The sequence below is a fragment of the Rattus norvegicus genome, chromosome 15, assembly GCF_036323735.1.
Source record: "Rattus norvegicus strain BN/NHsdMcwi chromosome 15, GRCr8, whole genome shotgun sequence".
Classification (NCBI taxonomy): Eukaryota; Metazoa; Chordata; class Mammalia; order Rodentia; family Muridae; genus Rattus; species Rattus norvegicus.
Window position 1 is genome coordinate 63,431,292 of NC_086033.1, and position 14,148 is coordinate 63,445,439.

Consider the following 14,148-nt stretch of genomic DNA (forward strand, 5'->3'; position numbering starts at 1 on the left):
AGAGACTCTCAGGACTCAAAGGTGGAGGGGGCAAGATGAAATGCTCTACAGTGGGGAGAGGGAACTTAATGAACCCATGTACAGCAGAATTACAGCATCAAGTGGAGAATGCTCTTTTCTTACTGCTACATCTCTCCTCCTGATTTCTAAGGATTACTGTGGAAAAGGAAGGTGAGATATTATGGGAACTAGAACCTCTCACTATATATATATATATATATCTTTTATGAGACAATAGAGCCCAACTTCTAAAATTCAGTCATTGATAAGCTAATTATGACCTATTAAGTGTCCCCCATTCTGTACTCAAAGTGGCAGCACTAAGTAGATTCAATGGACTTAAAATCAGGTCATGTTAAATTGGGAAGAAATACTTGTGGAAGCAAAATTGATTATTGGAAGAGAGGCAGTGGTATTATGGACAGGATAAAAATAGTTCATTATAAATATATGAAATTATAAAACAACAAAAAGATAAAAAAGAATAGGCTATGAAACTGAACAGAAAACTCCCAAAAGAGGAAGTACAGATGGCTAGTAAACACTATTAAAAGTTTTCAATATCTTTGGCAATGAGGGAAAAACATTAAAATGACTTTAATTTTTATCTCACCATAGTCAGTATACCAGTCATCAGGAATAAAAATGACAATAAATGCTAGAGCAGATGTGGTTAAACTAGAGCACTTATGACTGTTGGTAATAAGGGGAAACTTAAAGTGGCTTTTGAAATCAATGTTGAGGTTTCTCAAATACTAGAAGTAGAACAAAATAAGGTGTAACCCAGGTATTCCTTGTGTCCAAAGTTTAGGCTCTGCTATAGTGATGTTTGGACAACCATATTCACTGATATTCCACATATTCTCAATAGTGAGGAAATGGGAGCAAGAGCCATGCTCAGCAATAGAACAATAGACACAAAATGAAATGTTATTCAACTCTAAAATATCACACTTGTAGGTAAATAAAGAGAATTGGGAAAATTATATTGAGTGAAGTTACTTAAACCTCAAAACACAAATATCTCATGGCCTCTCCTATAAGCTGATCTTAATTTCAATCTTCGTCATTATTTTGGAATACAAGTATAAGCAAAGAATTAGAGATGGGTGTTTTAGAGAATACATTGTAGGGAGTATGATAGTAAATTATAGGTGAAGGAAAAGAAAAGAGGTAATATACTAGGGATAGAAATACATGACCTCTCAGGGGAAGAAAAGGAAGATCTTTTCAACTACGAGTTAAAAAAAAAAGCCATATGAACCCCTAGTATTGCAAACTCAATAAAAATATGTTAGGGATTTGTAAAGCATGTATGAAAAGAAAGAGGAGATAACAGAGGATTAAAGGTTTAAGTTAGTGGAGATGGGTGTGAGGACATTTGAGTAAAGAGAGAGAGAGGAAATAGTTTAATAAAAACAGATAGGGTTTGGGGATTTAGCTCAGTGGTAGAGCACTTGCCTAGCAAGTGCAAGGCCCTGGGTTCAGTCCCCAACTCCGAAAAAAAAAAGAATAAAAACAGATATAGGAGAAACTAATTTGCAAGCTACTTTCAATATATAATTTTAACAAATAGAGTTTGAATAGCAGTATCACGCATGGGTGCACAATGCTACACCAAGAAAATAATGATTATTATTAAATAAAAATTGCAGAGGCTGGCTTGAGAAAGAGCTCCCCACAAGTGATTGGTCAAGGTATCCAAAACAACACAGATCCTTGTCATCAATCTTAGTTCCCTACCATGACTAAGTGATCCGATCTTATCACTGAAGACAGTACATATGCTGACAACTGTCTGTAGTGAAAACAATATCAAACTGACCTGGGAACTTCACCCTGCTGGGTAGATTTCAGAGTGTTGTTTGAGAAGTTAGTGGTGTTACCCAATGCTAGATCCTGCATGCTACAGAAAATATATGCTGAGCAAGATTTCCTCAACAATACGATAGTGGGAAGACTCATGTGGCAAACAACCATTTGCTATTTGGATTTGAAACTTGTTTCCCAAGAAAGAAATTATATCTGAACAGATTTAGAACTGAAAATAAGATACATCTTTAAAATCCTGTACTAGGAAAGTTTTGACAATTACTTTTCTCAGAGTACCTATTTATTTCTTAGCATAGAAATCGGAAAATTGTTCAACAAATATTCTACCTGGACACTACCATTAAGTCTTCTATTTATGACATTTATGAAGGGAAAGTATAATACCCAAGTATAATGTCATTGCTACTTCAAAGTCAGTGGCTACCTAGGATGGGATATTTCTAATTTACTTGTCTGGTTCCTAAGAACAGAAACTCAAAACAAGGACTGATATTTTCACTATGTTTATTAAAACAAAACTCTATCTGACAAGGTGAGTAATTTCTCAAATATAAGGACTCAGGAGCTAGCAGACAAAATAATGATCTGCATTCCTTTATTGCCTGACCTTTATAGTCCTCATTGAATCCATTTACTCCTACATCCTCATAGGAAGAATCCTAGCAGGAGTTTGTTGGTTTCATGAGGCAGTACCAACTTTCAGTTGATTTACTTGAAACTGTGAGTCTGAGAGGCTATTGACAATTTATCAGATCAATTACGAGTCAGACAAAGATTGAAAGGCCTGGTAGAAAATGAGTGAAGTATTTTTAATAAGTCTTCTCTTACTTATTGAGTACCTGGCTACATCATTTATTTTAAGTGTCTTCCAGACAGTTCAGTAACAGATATACTTCAAATGGGAAGAACAATAAAGAGGGCAGAGAGAGCAGAGCTCTAATCTACAGAGAGGTATTAATATAGTCTGACGCCTGGAACCTGATCACATTGTTTATGTTTCTTTTGTTTTATTTACATTTCAAATGTTATCCCTTTTCCTTGTTAAACCTCCTATCCCCTCCCCAACTCCTTGCTTCTATGTGGTGCTCCCCTACCTACCCACCCCTCTTGCCTCAGTGCCCTGACATTCCCCTATACTGGGTCATCAAGCCTACACAGGACCATAGGGCTCCCCTTTCATTGATGCCAGATAAGGTAATCTTCTGCTACATATGCAGCTGGAGCCATGGGTCCCTCAGTGTGTACTCATTGGTTGGTGGTTTAGTCCATGGGAGCTTTGGGGGTTCTGGTCATGTAGTTAAATATGTTTAGTCTTAGGAATTACCACAGAAACTCATCACCAAGATTATCTACAGAGATTTTCATCATAAGCACATGATACGCATAAGCACATGATGCAGTTGCCCTAAGGGACTTTCCAAGCTTATATTCTCTGTGTGTTCAAAATGAGTTATACTTTGTTTAGTTTCACAAGTTCTGGGAAGATAGAATGTGGCCGTCAATATTAGGTTCCTAACACAGAGGCCTAGGTCAGTACCTTGTTGTATGCTACTGCTCTGATAAATAGGGAGTTGCCTTTGAACAGACTAAATGTTGCCCCTTTGGCTGACACCTAAGAAATTTTTGGCTGAAACTTCTTATATTGCCTAAATAATGCTTTCAAAGTCCTAATAACTACTTTGTCCTTTAAGATATATTACAAAATAACTTTTTATGTCAGTGTTATAGCTTAAATTCCTTCCTGACCTATCAGATTTTAAAAATCTCTCAGCCATGAAAGCATGCTATATGCTATTTATCTGTTTAATAAGATTTCATTTTTCTGACTGACCGAGTATCTGACTCTACTGTGTATTTTCAAGTGTCTTCTTTCTATTGAGCCAGATGCTAAGGCTAAAGAAACAGTTTAAAAACCATAAGGAAAAAAGCAGCCTATTAACAGTTTATAATTCTTTAATATGCAGATATAGAAAATAAAGTTCATAATCTAAGAAGGAGAAATGTATTTTTAAATGAAATGACTACTTTGACATTACAAATAACTGCTATATTCATTTGCAGCAGGAAGAAATTACATATTTGGACTTCAGTCCTGTGACTTTGGAACTGTAGTATGTAGTGTGTTGAAATTCTCTTTGTATTGAATGTGTGACACACATATGCCTGAGTGACTCTGTCTTCATGCAAGGATTGTGTACATGTATGTGCATGCATGTGTACATGCACATGTGTATGTACGTGCATATGAATGTGTCACTATGTTTAATTTCACATTTTCACTAAAGATTTTCCACACTCTCTGTTTTTCATCCTCACAGCAGTTGACATGTTACATCTGGCATTCTCTCTGTTCTTAATAGATCCCCCAGGTACTTGCAAAATGTCCACCTGTCTCTTTGGCACCGAAAAGAATTTCTGATTTCTTTGTCTTCCCTTATTGTTCTGTATCTAGATGGTGTTTTTGGGAGAATAAATCAAATCAGAGAAAATGATATAAATATCTTGAGGTAAACTAAGCCATCTTTATAAAGACCTTGGAAGCGTACGTGTAGCTGATCTCCATGCTACAAGGATTGCATATTTTGCTGACTCTGCCTAGTGACTCTATATATTCTTTCAGTTGTGCTGGGATGCTTGTTTACTTGGTTCTGACTGTGCCATTTTCACTTTGTGACACAAGGTTCTCTTTGTCCTTTGTAAACATTCTGTAACCTATAATCTACATAATGACACCTACTTAACCATTTATATTAGTGTCAATTATTTTGCCATGTTGCTAGCTGCAACCATTTTTTTCCTAAAGTAAAATAACAAATGTATTACAAGAAGAAGATAGACTTCCTCAAGTCTTGTTTTGCTTAAATCCATGAGACTGCAAAGTGAAGTGCTAGGCAGGATGTAATCATTCAGTTAATAATGACAGCTCTCAGTTATAAGATATGGATCAGGAAATTTACTGATATATGCACGGAGTGTAACGTTGACCTGGGGTGATTTAAAAGCATGTGCTCTTCATAGAGCTCTGATAGGCTATTTTTTCTCATGGTAAACAAATGCCTTCTTTGAGAAACATTGTAGTTCATATATAAACCCTGTCAAAAATGGGCTCATCCAGAAAAATGGGGTACCATTGAACTGGCAAGAGTATTGTTAATAAAAGGAAATAATATAAAACACTTTCAAAAAATTAGAGGATCGGTACATGTACTAGCTTGTGTCTTCTGGATGCCATATGGAATTTACACCTGAAAATTTCCACAATATTGCTGTGTGAATATAACCTGAACAATGACAATCCTAGGTGACATGCCAATGTGAATGGTAAAAATCTCACAGGTCCCTACCATTTGATGAAGAGCTACAGGCAATTGATAAGTACTGATAGGGGAGTCTTCTGGCAGAATGTGTCTCCTAAGTGGCTATCTATTATATCAGCCTTAAAAATAGACTCTTATATAATACTAGATAGAATCCGCAGATTTTATTCATACATTAAATGAATGTAACAATGATAGTTAATGAAAAAGAGCCCATGAACTTGAAAGAGAACCACCTGGTCATACAGACATTGGAGAGGACAGCAGGAGGAGAGAGATGGAGGAATTATGTTATTATTAGAATTAGAAATAAGAAAAATGAACACTTTTTAAAGTCATAAAGAGCAAACCAGTGTATAAAAGAGAAGAAAGTAGGGCTGAGAATATTGTTCCATCCATAGAGTGCTTGCTTAACACTTATGAAGCCCTGAGTTTGATGAAGCCCTGAGTTTGAGCTTTAGCTCAAATAAGCTAGGTATGGTAGTACATGCCTATAATCTCAATACTCTGGAGTGAAAAATGAAGGATCAATTATCAAGGTCACATCATATACACACTCGTGTTCTAGCCCATCCTGGACCATATAAGACCTTGTCTCTGAACAGAACATTTAAGGGAGTAATTGGAAGCTTTATAAATCACACATTGGCTAAATAACAATGGAAACCAAATTTAAAAAAAAACATATCTACATATTCGTGCTCTATGAGGAGCTCAAACTTTTAAATCAACCAAGGTCAATGTTGCACTCCATACATATATCAATAAATTTCCTGATCTATGGGTCCCCAATGGAGGACTTAGAGGAAGGACTGGAGTTGCTGAAGGGATTTGAAACCCCATAGGAACAACATTATCAACCAACCAGATTCCTCAGAGCTCCCAGGGATTAAACCACCAACTATTTCCCCCCCACCCCCCGAGCTGAGGACCGAACCCAGGGCCTTGCACTTGCTAGGCAAGTGCTCTACCACTGAGCTAAATCCCCAACCCTAAACCACCAACTAAAGAGTACACATGAAGCAGCACAGGACTCCAGCAGCATATGTAGCAGAGGATGGCCTTGTTGGCAACATATGGGAGAAGGGGCCATTGGTCTTGTGAGGGCTAGATGCCCCAGTGTAGGGGAATGCCAGGGTGGGAGGTGGGATGGAGTTAGTGGGTGGGTGGTGTAGCGCACTCTTAGAAGAAGAAGGATAAGGGGTTCTGGAGGGGAATCTAGGAAAAGGGATAACATTTGAAATGTAAATAAAGAAAATATTCAATAATAGAAATAAATAGGCAAACAACAACAAAAATAAAATTTAACTTTAACTGAAGTTTTCACCAAACTTTAAGGATTTTAAAGACGCTCCAATGTTTGTTTGTTTGTTTATTTATTTATTTATTTAGTCAATACCAGATGAAAGGAGTGTCAAGATTAAAGACATGGAATCTTAAGCACGTAGAGTACATTGCCTGTCACACAGTAAGTTCATTTTTTATTTTCTTTTATTATTTTAATTGAAATTATATGGACAATACGATGGTACCTCCTCTTCTAACTCCACCCAGTTCTTTCTCACTGCACAGCCACCCACTCGACTTCATGATCTTTGTTTCTTGTTGTTTTAAAAAGCAACCAAAAAAAACCCTAACATAAAGATTTTAAAAAGAAAGAAAAATAATATGAACTTTAGAAATATGTGTGCACAATCCACGAAACAAACAAACAGCACAAACATACACACACACACACACACACACACACACACACACACACACAAAGACAAAACTGTTATAACTTTTTTTGGCAGTTATACTATAAGATCAGAGAGTACCTATGAGATGTTTGTGAAATTTCCTATCATTTTCCTCCTTATTTATTCTCATCAGAAGAGCTGGGGACCAGATGGTCTGTATATAATGTCATTACTTTTGAATTTGACAGGTAGCACAAAAGTCTTCAATAAACAGAGTTAAAAAGTAGAAATGGAAACCCTGAGAAATTGTAAGTAAAGGGGAAAGAAAGGAGATTGATGCAAATTTATCTCTGTCCATTGTTTGTCTATTAAAAAAGTAATTTTGAAAAATGTAAACTTATTAGGCTTTACACTACTCCTTAGTAACATTTAAAGACAAACTGGTCTGGGCTAGTGGACATTGTTATGGTTTTTATTAACATTTAAATATCTTGGAACAACTTTTTGCTTCATTGTCTTATTTATTGCCTACAAACACATTAAAGCTTAGACATTTTCTTGTTTTAAGTCAAATTATGATTTTAAATATATTTCCCTCTCGAATCTTGTCTAAAAGAAAGCTCAGATTTAGTAGATTCATAATGATAGCATGTCTCTGACAAAAGAAACAGATTAACCATTTCAGGATCAGAAAACGAGTGCTAATATTTGTTGGAGGCAGAATTATAAGGCAGCTTTCATGAATTTTAAGCTTGTATCAACACTACTTAGACCCCTCTCAATCTGATCTGGTAAAATAGCAGATCATTCCCTGAAATATTACTCAACAAAGACACATGGAATTTCAGCTGCAACTAATGGCTATAGTCTACCCACTTTAGATAACTGGAGAAAACTTTTCTGGGTATACCTGAATTAATCAGATAGAAATAGTTTGAAAGAAGAGTGAAGATCAAGACCAGAAAGATTGCAGACGACTGAGAGAAACAGAAAGAAATAGAGCGGTGGGCAGGATATTGTTACAAGAGGAGTCACTGTGACACAATTGGATACCAAGCACATGGAGCTGATATTATAGTGAGAAGCATTACAGAAAACAGGAATAATGCAGAAAGAAAACAAGCAAATCATCTATGATAAATTTGATAGAAAAATAATACATAGGTAATTTTGTTTGTTTTGTTTTGATTTTATTTATTTTTTTTTGTTTTATTCTGTTTTTGAGAAGAAAGCTGAGATTTGTCATGCTGGTAGCCCCCAAGCAGGACTTGGGCATAGTACTCACCAGAGAAGGCAGTGTTACCTGGATTTGTAATGGTGAAAAGAGCAGATGATGTTCGGCAAGCAGATGTTCAGAAATAAGAAGTGGTTGACCAAAGCAAGATCTGACAGATTTTGAGGGGCCAAGAGTTTAATCTTTCTCCAAAGAATGATCAGAACACACTGATCATTAATTTGCTTTGATTGACATAGTGTCTGAGCTTAAAAATGGTTTGTGACAAAATATAGAATAGGGAGAAATTTTCAAGAGAAACACCCGGAGGTTTGGATACACATTGAGGCAGAATGAAAAAGTCTTATTACTACATTTGGGATTGTTAGTAGAAAAAAAAGAGCTCTAGAAATTCACATACTTTGAAACATGTATTAAAATATGGAACAAAAATGTACAAAATCAATGCACATATACTTCCCCATAAATACATACGTACAAAATCAATAAACATATACTTCCATATGCATGTGGTATCACATACCCATAAAAATACAGCACACACAAATAGACAACAAAAGGTGAAAATAACTTTAATTTTTATTTCAAAATTAGATTTTTCTGTGTAGCTTTGGCTGTCCTGGAAGTCACTCTGTAGGTCCATCTAGACTTTAACTCAGAGATTCTGCTTCTGCCTCTCCAGTGCTGGTATAAAAGGTGTGCCATCACTATCCAACAAAAAAAAATTAAATTCAATGCCATAAAAGCATAAATGGAGAGAATGGAACACATAGGATTACACTGGAATGGGGACGTTAATGTAGAAGAAATTGTATACGGAAGTCTATATATTGCTAAAGTTCATTCAAGAAAGATAAATGGAACCCTATTTACAGTAGAACCTGCCATATATTTCTACACATATATTTGACACATGTATTTTTTACATATTCTTAAATATATGCATATACATAAAAGTTGAAATGGATCTTAATCTAAAATATGCCAATAACACAACTACTAGGCTTGAGATTAACAAAAACTCCAGTGCCAGAAATGGGTTATTTCTTTTAGATTTGGTGACTAGTAGAATCCCACAAATCTCCCAAACATTACAGCCTATTGTTACTGCTCTTGATTATCTTCCAGATCTTGATCATAACTATTGGTGAAAAATCCATGCACTTCAGTTATAGAACATGGAGAAACTATGATGGCATTGACCTGAAGCTTCATCACTACTGCTGAGTTTTCACAGTGTTAGAAGTTGCTGTGCTAGAGGAGAAAATTAATCATATAGACCCAGCTGAGAAACCTGAAAGCTTCAATTGTGACTGAGCTGGCAACTTTCTATTGGCACAATAGTGGCATGACCATCATGGTAGTAACTAACCGCTTTATGATTGAATTTATTTCTGACTCCATAATATGCAACCTGTATCTGTCCTCATTATTAAGCTCAGAACTGGACTACACAGGTCATAGACCCAAGGAGAGAACATATTGCTATTATTCTACTAAATGTCCATTTTATGAAACTGATTCTTAATGAATTATCATAGCAACCAGAGATCAATTTGTCTTCAACCGTACTCAGAGAACAAATGGCAGTAGATGGTTTGTAACACAGAGACAAACAACTTGCCAACAACATACAGAGAAGAAGAGGATGCAGAATGATCAGAATGAAAGGGAACATATTTAAGAGAGCCAAATTTCTAAAACTCAAAGATCATCACTAAATTATAGCTAAAAATGTGTAAGAGTCAGTGTTGCAGAAACATTGTCTTCTTGACACAGGAGGGCAAAAGGACATATGAACTCAGAAGAGTTAAAACAAAATCCACAAAATCTCTTCAATCCAGGCATGAGAAATGGACTAGGGCACATGATCCAAACCCTAGTCTTTTAAGAATTCTTAGTCATTAGGCAGGAAATAAAGATAGCCAGACAGCCAGACAGCCACACACACACACACACACACACACACACACACACACACACACACACACACACTCATACACACACTAGAAAGAGAAGGGGAGGAAAGAGACAGACACAGAAACAGAGACAGAGACAGAGACAGAGAGAATTTTATCTGGGAATATAGCCCTGCTAAATTGGTTACACTTTGGCAGAGGGCCACATATCCAAGAACATTTATGTAGTATATATTAATCGTTTTTTTAAAGGACACAGGTTGGGTAGTCATGGAGTGAGGCAAATCTGGGAAGAATTGTGAGAAAAAAAGAGAATATAATTAAATCATGTTCTATACAACTTTCAAGGAACTAATAAAATTTTAATATTTTAATATAAAAAGTAGAAGTTCTATCTTATATGTACATCTTTTATATGCAAATTAAATAAAGCCATTTCAACTTTCCTCCATTTATTTTCTAGTGTATCTCAAAAATTAAAATATTTTATTGTTTCCACATGATCAAATTAGTATTATATAATTTGTGTGGCTATAGAGTTTAAACATATTGAATCTTATAACCTTACAGCTGCAATCAAGATGGTGGACAAAATGGATTTTCCTATGGAGACTCAAGTTGAACGTGTGTGTATCTCAATCTCCATGTTGATTCCTCAACAACCTGAGAAGAATCTCTCCCTAAAGCTTTAGGTTGACTGTAGGGTCTGTTCTCCCTCAGGACTGAACTGTCTGCACTCAGTGGGAGAGGATGTGATTAATCTGGCAGAGACTTCACCTGCCAGGGTTGGGAGATATCCAGGGGAACCACATTCTCTAAGAATAGAATAGGGGAGAGGAGATGGTGAGGTCCTTAGGGATGGGGGACCTGGAAGGGGCAGTGTTTTGGGTGTTAATTAAATAATTAGTTAATTAGTTAATAAAAAGACAGATCTCTGGAGCTCAATTGCTACCTGGTATATAGATAATCAGTGAGTTTCATATTCAGGTAGAGACATTATATCCAAAAATAACATGGAAGAATAGAGGATTTCATCTGAATTTTTACCTATAAAACTCACCTACAAGTGTCAGCTACCAAGCAACTTCACATTTGCACTCATGTATGCACCATACGCATATACATTAATGAAAACTTATGCTCAAATTCTTGTTTTGATTTACCTTTAAAGCACATTATTTCTTTTTTTTCCATTTTTATTTTTTTATCTTTATTAACTTGAGTATTTCTTATTTACATTTTGATTGTTATTCCACTTCCCGGTTCCCAGGCCAACATTCCCCCAACCCCTCCACCTCCCCTTCTATATGGGCTTCCCCTTCCCATCCTCCCCCCATTACCAACCTCCCTCCAACAATCACGTTCACTGGGGGTTCAGTCTTGGCAGGACCAAGGCTTCCCCTTCCACTGGTGCCCTTACTAGGCTATTCATTGCTGCCTAAGAGGTTGGAGCACAGGGTCAGTCCATGTATAGTCTTTAGGTAGTGGCTTAGTCCCTGGAAGCTCTGGTTGCTTGGCATTGTTGTTCATATGGGGTCTCGAGCCCCTTCACGCTCATCCAGTCCTTTCTCTGATTCCTTCAACAGGGGCCCTGTTCTCAGTTCAGTGGATTGCTGCTGGCATTCGCCTATGTATTTGCTATATTCTGGGTGTGTCTCTCAGGAGAAATCTACATCCACTTCCTGTCTGCCTGCACTTCTTTGCTTCATCCATCTTATCTAGTTTGGTGGCTGTATATGTATGGGCCACATGTGGGGCAGGCTCTGAATGGGTGTTTCTTCTGCCTCTGATCTAAACTTTGCCTCCCTATACCCTGCCAAGGGTATTTTTGTTCCCCTTTTAAAGAAGGAGTGAAGCATTCGCATTTTGGTCATCCTTCTTGAGTTTCATGTGTTCTGTAAATCTAGGGTAATTAAAGCATTTGGGCTAATAACCACTTATCAATGAGTGCATACCATGTGTGTTTTTCTGTGATTGGATTACCTCAATGAGGATGATATTTTCCAGTTCCATACATTTGCTTATGAATTTCATGAAGTCATTGTTTTGATAGTGTAGTAGTATTCCATTGTGTAGATGTACCACATTCTCTATATCCATTCCTCTGTTGAAGGGCATCTGGGTCCTTTCCACCTTCTGGCTATTATAAAAAAAAGGCTGCTATTAACATCATGATCATGTGTCTTTGTTATATGTTGGGGCATCTTTTGGGAATATGCCCAAGGGAGGGATAGCTGGGTTCTCAGTTAGTTCAATGTCAATTTTCTGAGGAACCTCCAGACTGATTTCAAGAATGGTTGTACCAGTGTGTAATCCCACCAACAACGGAGGAGTGTTTCTCTTTCTCCACATCCTCGCCAGCATTTGCTGTCATCTGAATTTTTGATCTTAGCCATTCTCACTGGTGTGAGGTGAAATCTCAGGGTTGTTTTGATTTGCATTTCCCTTATGACTAAAGATGTTGAACGTTTCTTTAGGTGTTTCTCAGCCATTCGGCATTCCTCAGCTGTGAATTCTTTGTTTAGCCCTGAACCCCATTTTTAAAAGGGTTATTTGTCTCCCTGCAGTCTAACTTCATGAGTTCTTTGTATATTTTGGAGATAAACCCTCTATCTGTTGTAAGATTGGTAAAGATCTTTTCCCAATCTGCTGGTTGCGATTTTGTCCTAACAACAGTGTCCTTTGCCTTACAGAAGCTTTGCAGTTTTATGAGATCCCATTTGTCGATTCTTGATCTTAGAGCATAAGCCATTGGTGTTTTGTTCAGGAAATTTTCTCCAGTGCCCATGTGTTCTAGATGATTCCCCACTTTTTCTTCTATTAGTTTGAGTGTATCTGGTTTGATGTGGAGGTCCTTGATCCACTTGGACTTAAGCTTTGTACAGGGTGATAAGCATGGATTATTTCTTAAAATAATTCCAGTTAATCAACTTTGTGTTTATCTATTGAAAGAGTACAGAGTTTAGATATCTAAGGTTTTATTACAGATAAATAATAAAGCGCAAGGGAGAGATGGCACCAGAGATAAATCAATATGTTTCCAAGAACGGACTCCAGTATCTGTTCTCATCCCTAATGTTTTCCGTTATTCTGAATTCTGAGACTTATAGCTCCATCCACCATGTCTTACTTTCAGATAAGATGGCTCCCTGGCACCAATTTATTGAGAACTGATTTTTATATACCTCTTTTGGTATAAAAATTCAGTCAGCATCACAAAGTAAGGCAGAATGAACTATTAAACTGAGTCTTCTAAATACAATGGGTCAATGCTCCTAAGGGAGTCTTGGATTTTAAACAGATGTTTGAAATTCATTCAATGGCAAAGAGTGTCAATAGTGAAGTGCTCTAAGAGATTTGGACTAAGGTAACCCATGTCTCAGAGTCTTGCAAAAGCACAATCAGTCTTTATGAAAAGAAATTTTGTGAGGAATCATACTAACTTGAAATCAAAACAATTCAAGAGGAAACACATATATTGTGGAAATGCATTCAAATAAGTGAGAAATTCCATAATCAGTTTAGCAGGATAAGAGAAAACATCTTAATAGAGAATGGTTGTACCCTGAAGAGATTCAGGCTATCACCTTTTCAAAGAGTTTAAGACAGTTCACTGACAATCTACTGAGTTTGGCAGTAAAAGTTCATGAATACGCTTCTGGGGGCATTCTCATTCCACTTGTAAAGTCTCTGGGAACTTCTCAATAGAAAGGATTTACATAGGTGTTTCCTCACTACCAAATGCCACTGGCAAACAAAAAGATTTCCCAAATGAACCTAATGGTGCATGTTCTTCTGGGACTAGAAAGCTCTTTAAGCTAGTAGGATTTTATTGTGGAGAAGATAGTGGTTGTTACCTAAAGACAAAGCTCACCAAAATGATGGTGGCAAAGTCCTGAAGCACAGCCTGCAACATGACCCAGTAGAGAATCATTTTCTAAAAGGACCTGAAACCCAGCTGCTAATTTTACACATCCCACAACATCATTTAATGTATAGGTACAAACACATATATCATTAGAAATGCTGAAGAAAATACTACCAATTTTCTTTATTTTGATTTTTATGTAATATTATCATGACATATAACTACAACTTCACATAATTTGTATAAATTTAAAACTATATTGATATTAACACATTTTAATTTACTGCTATTGAAC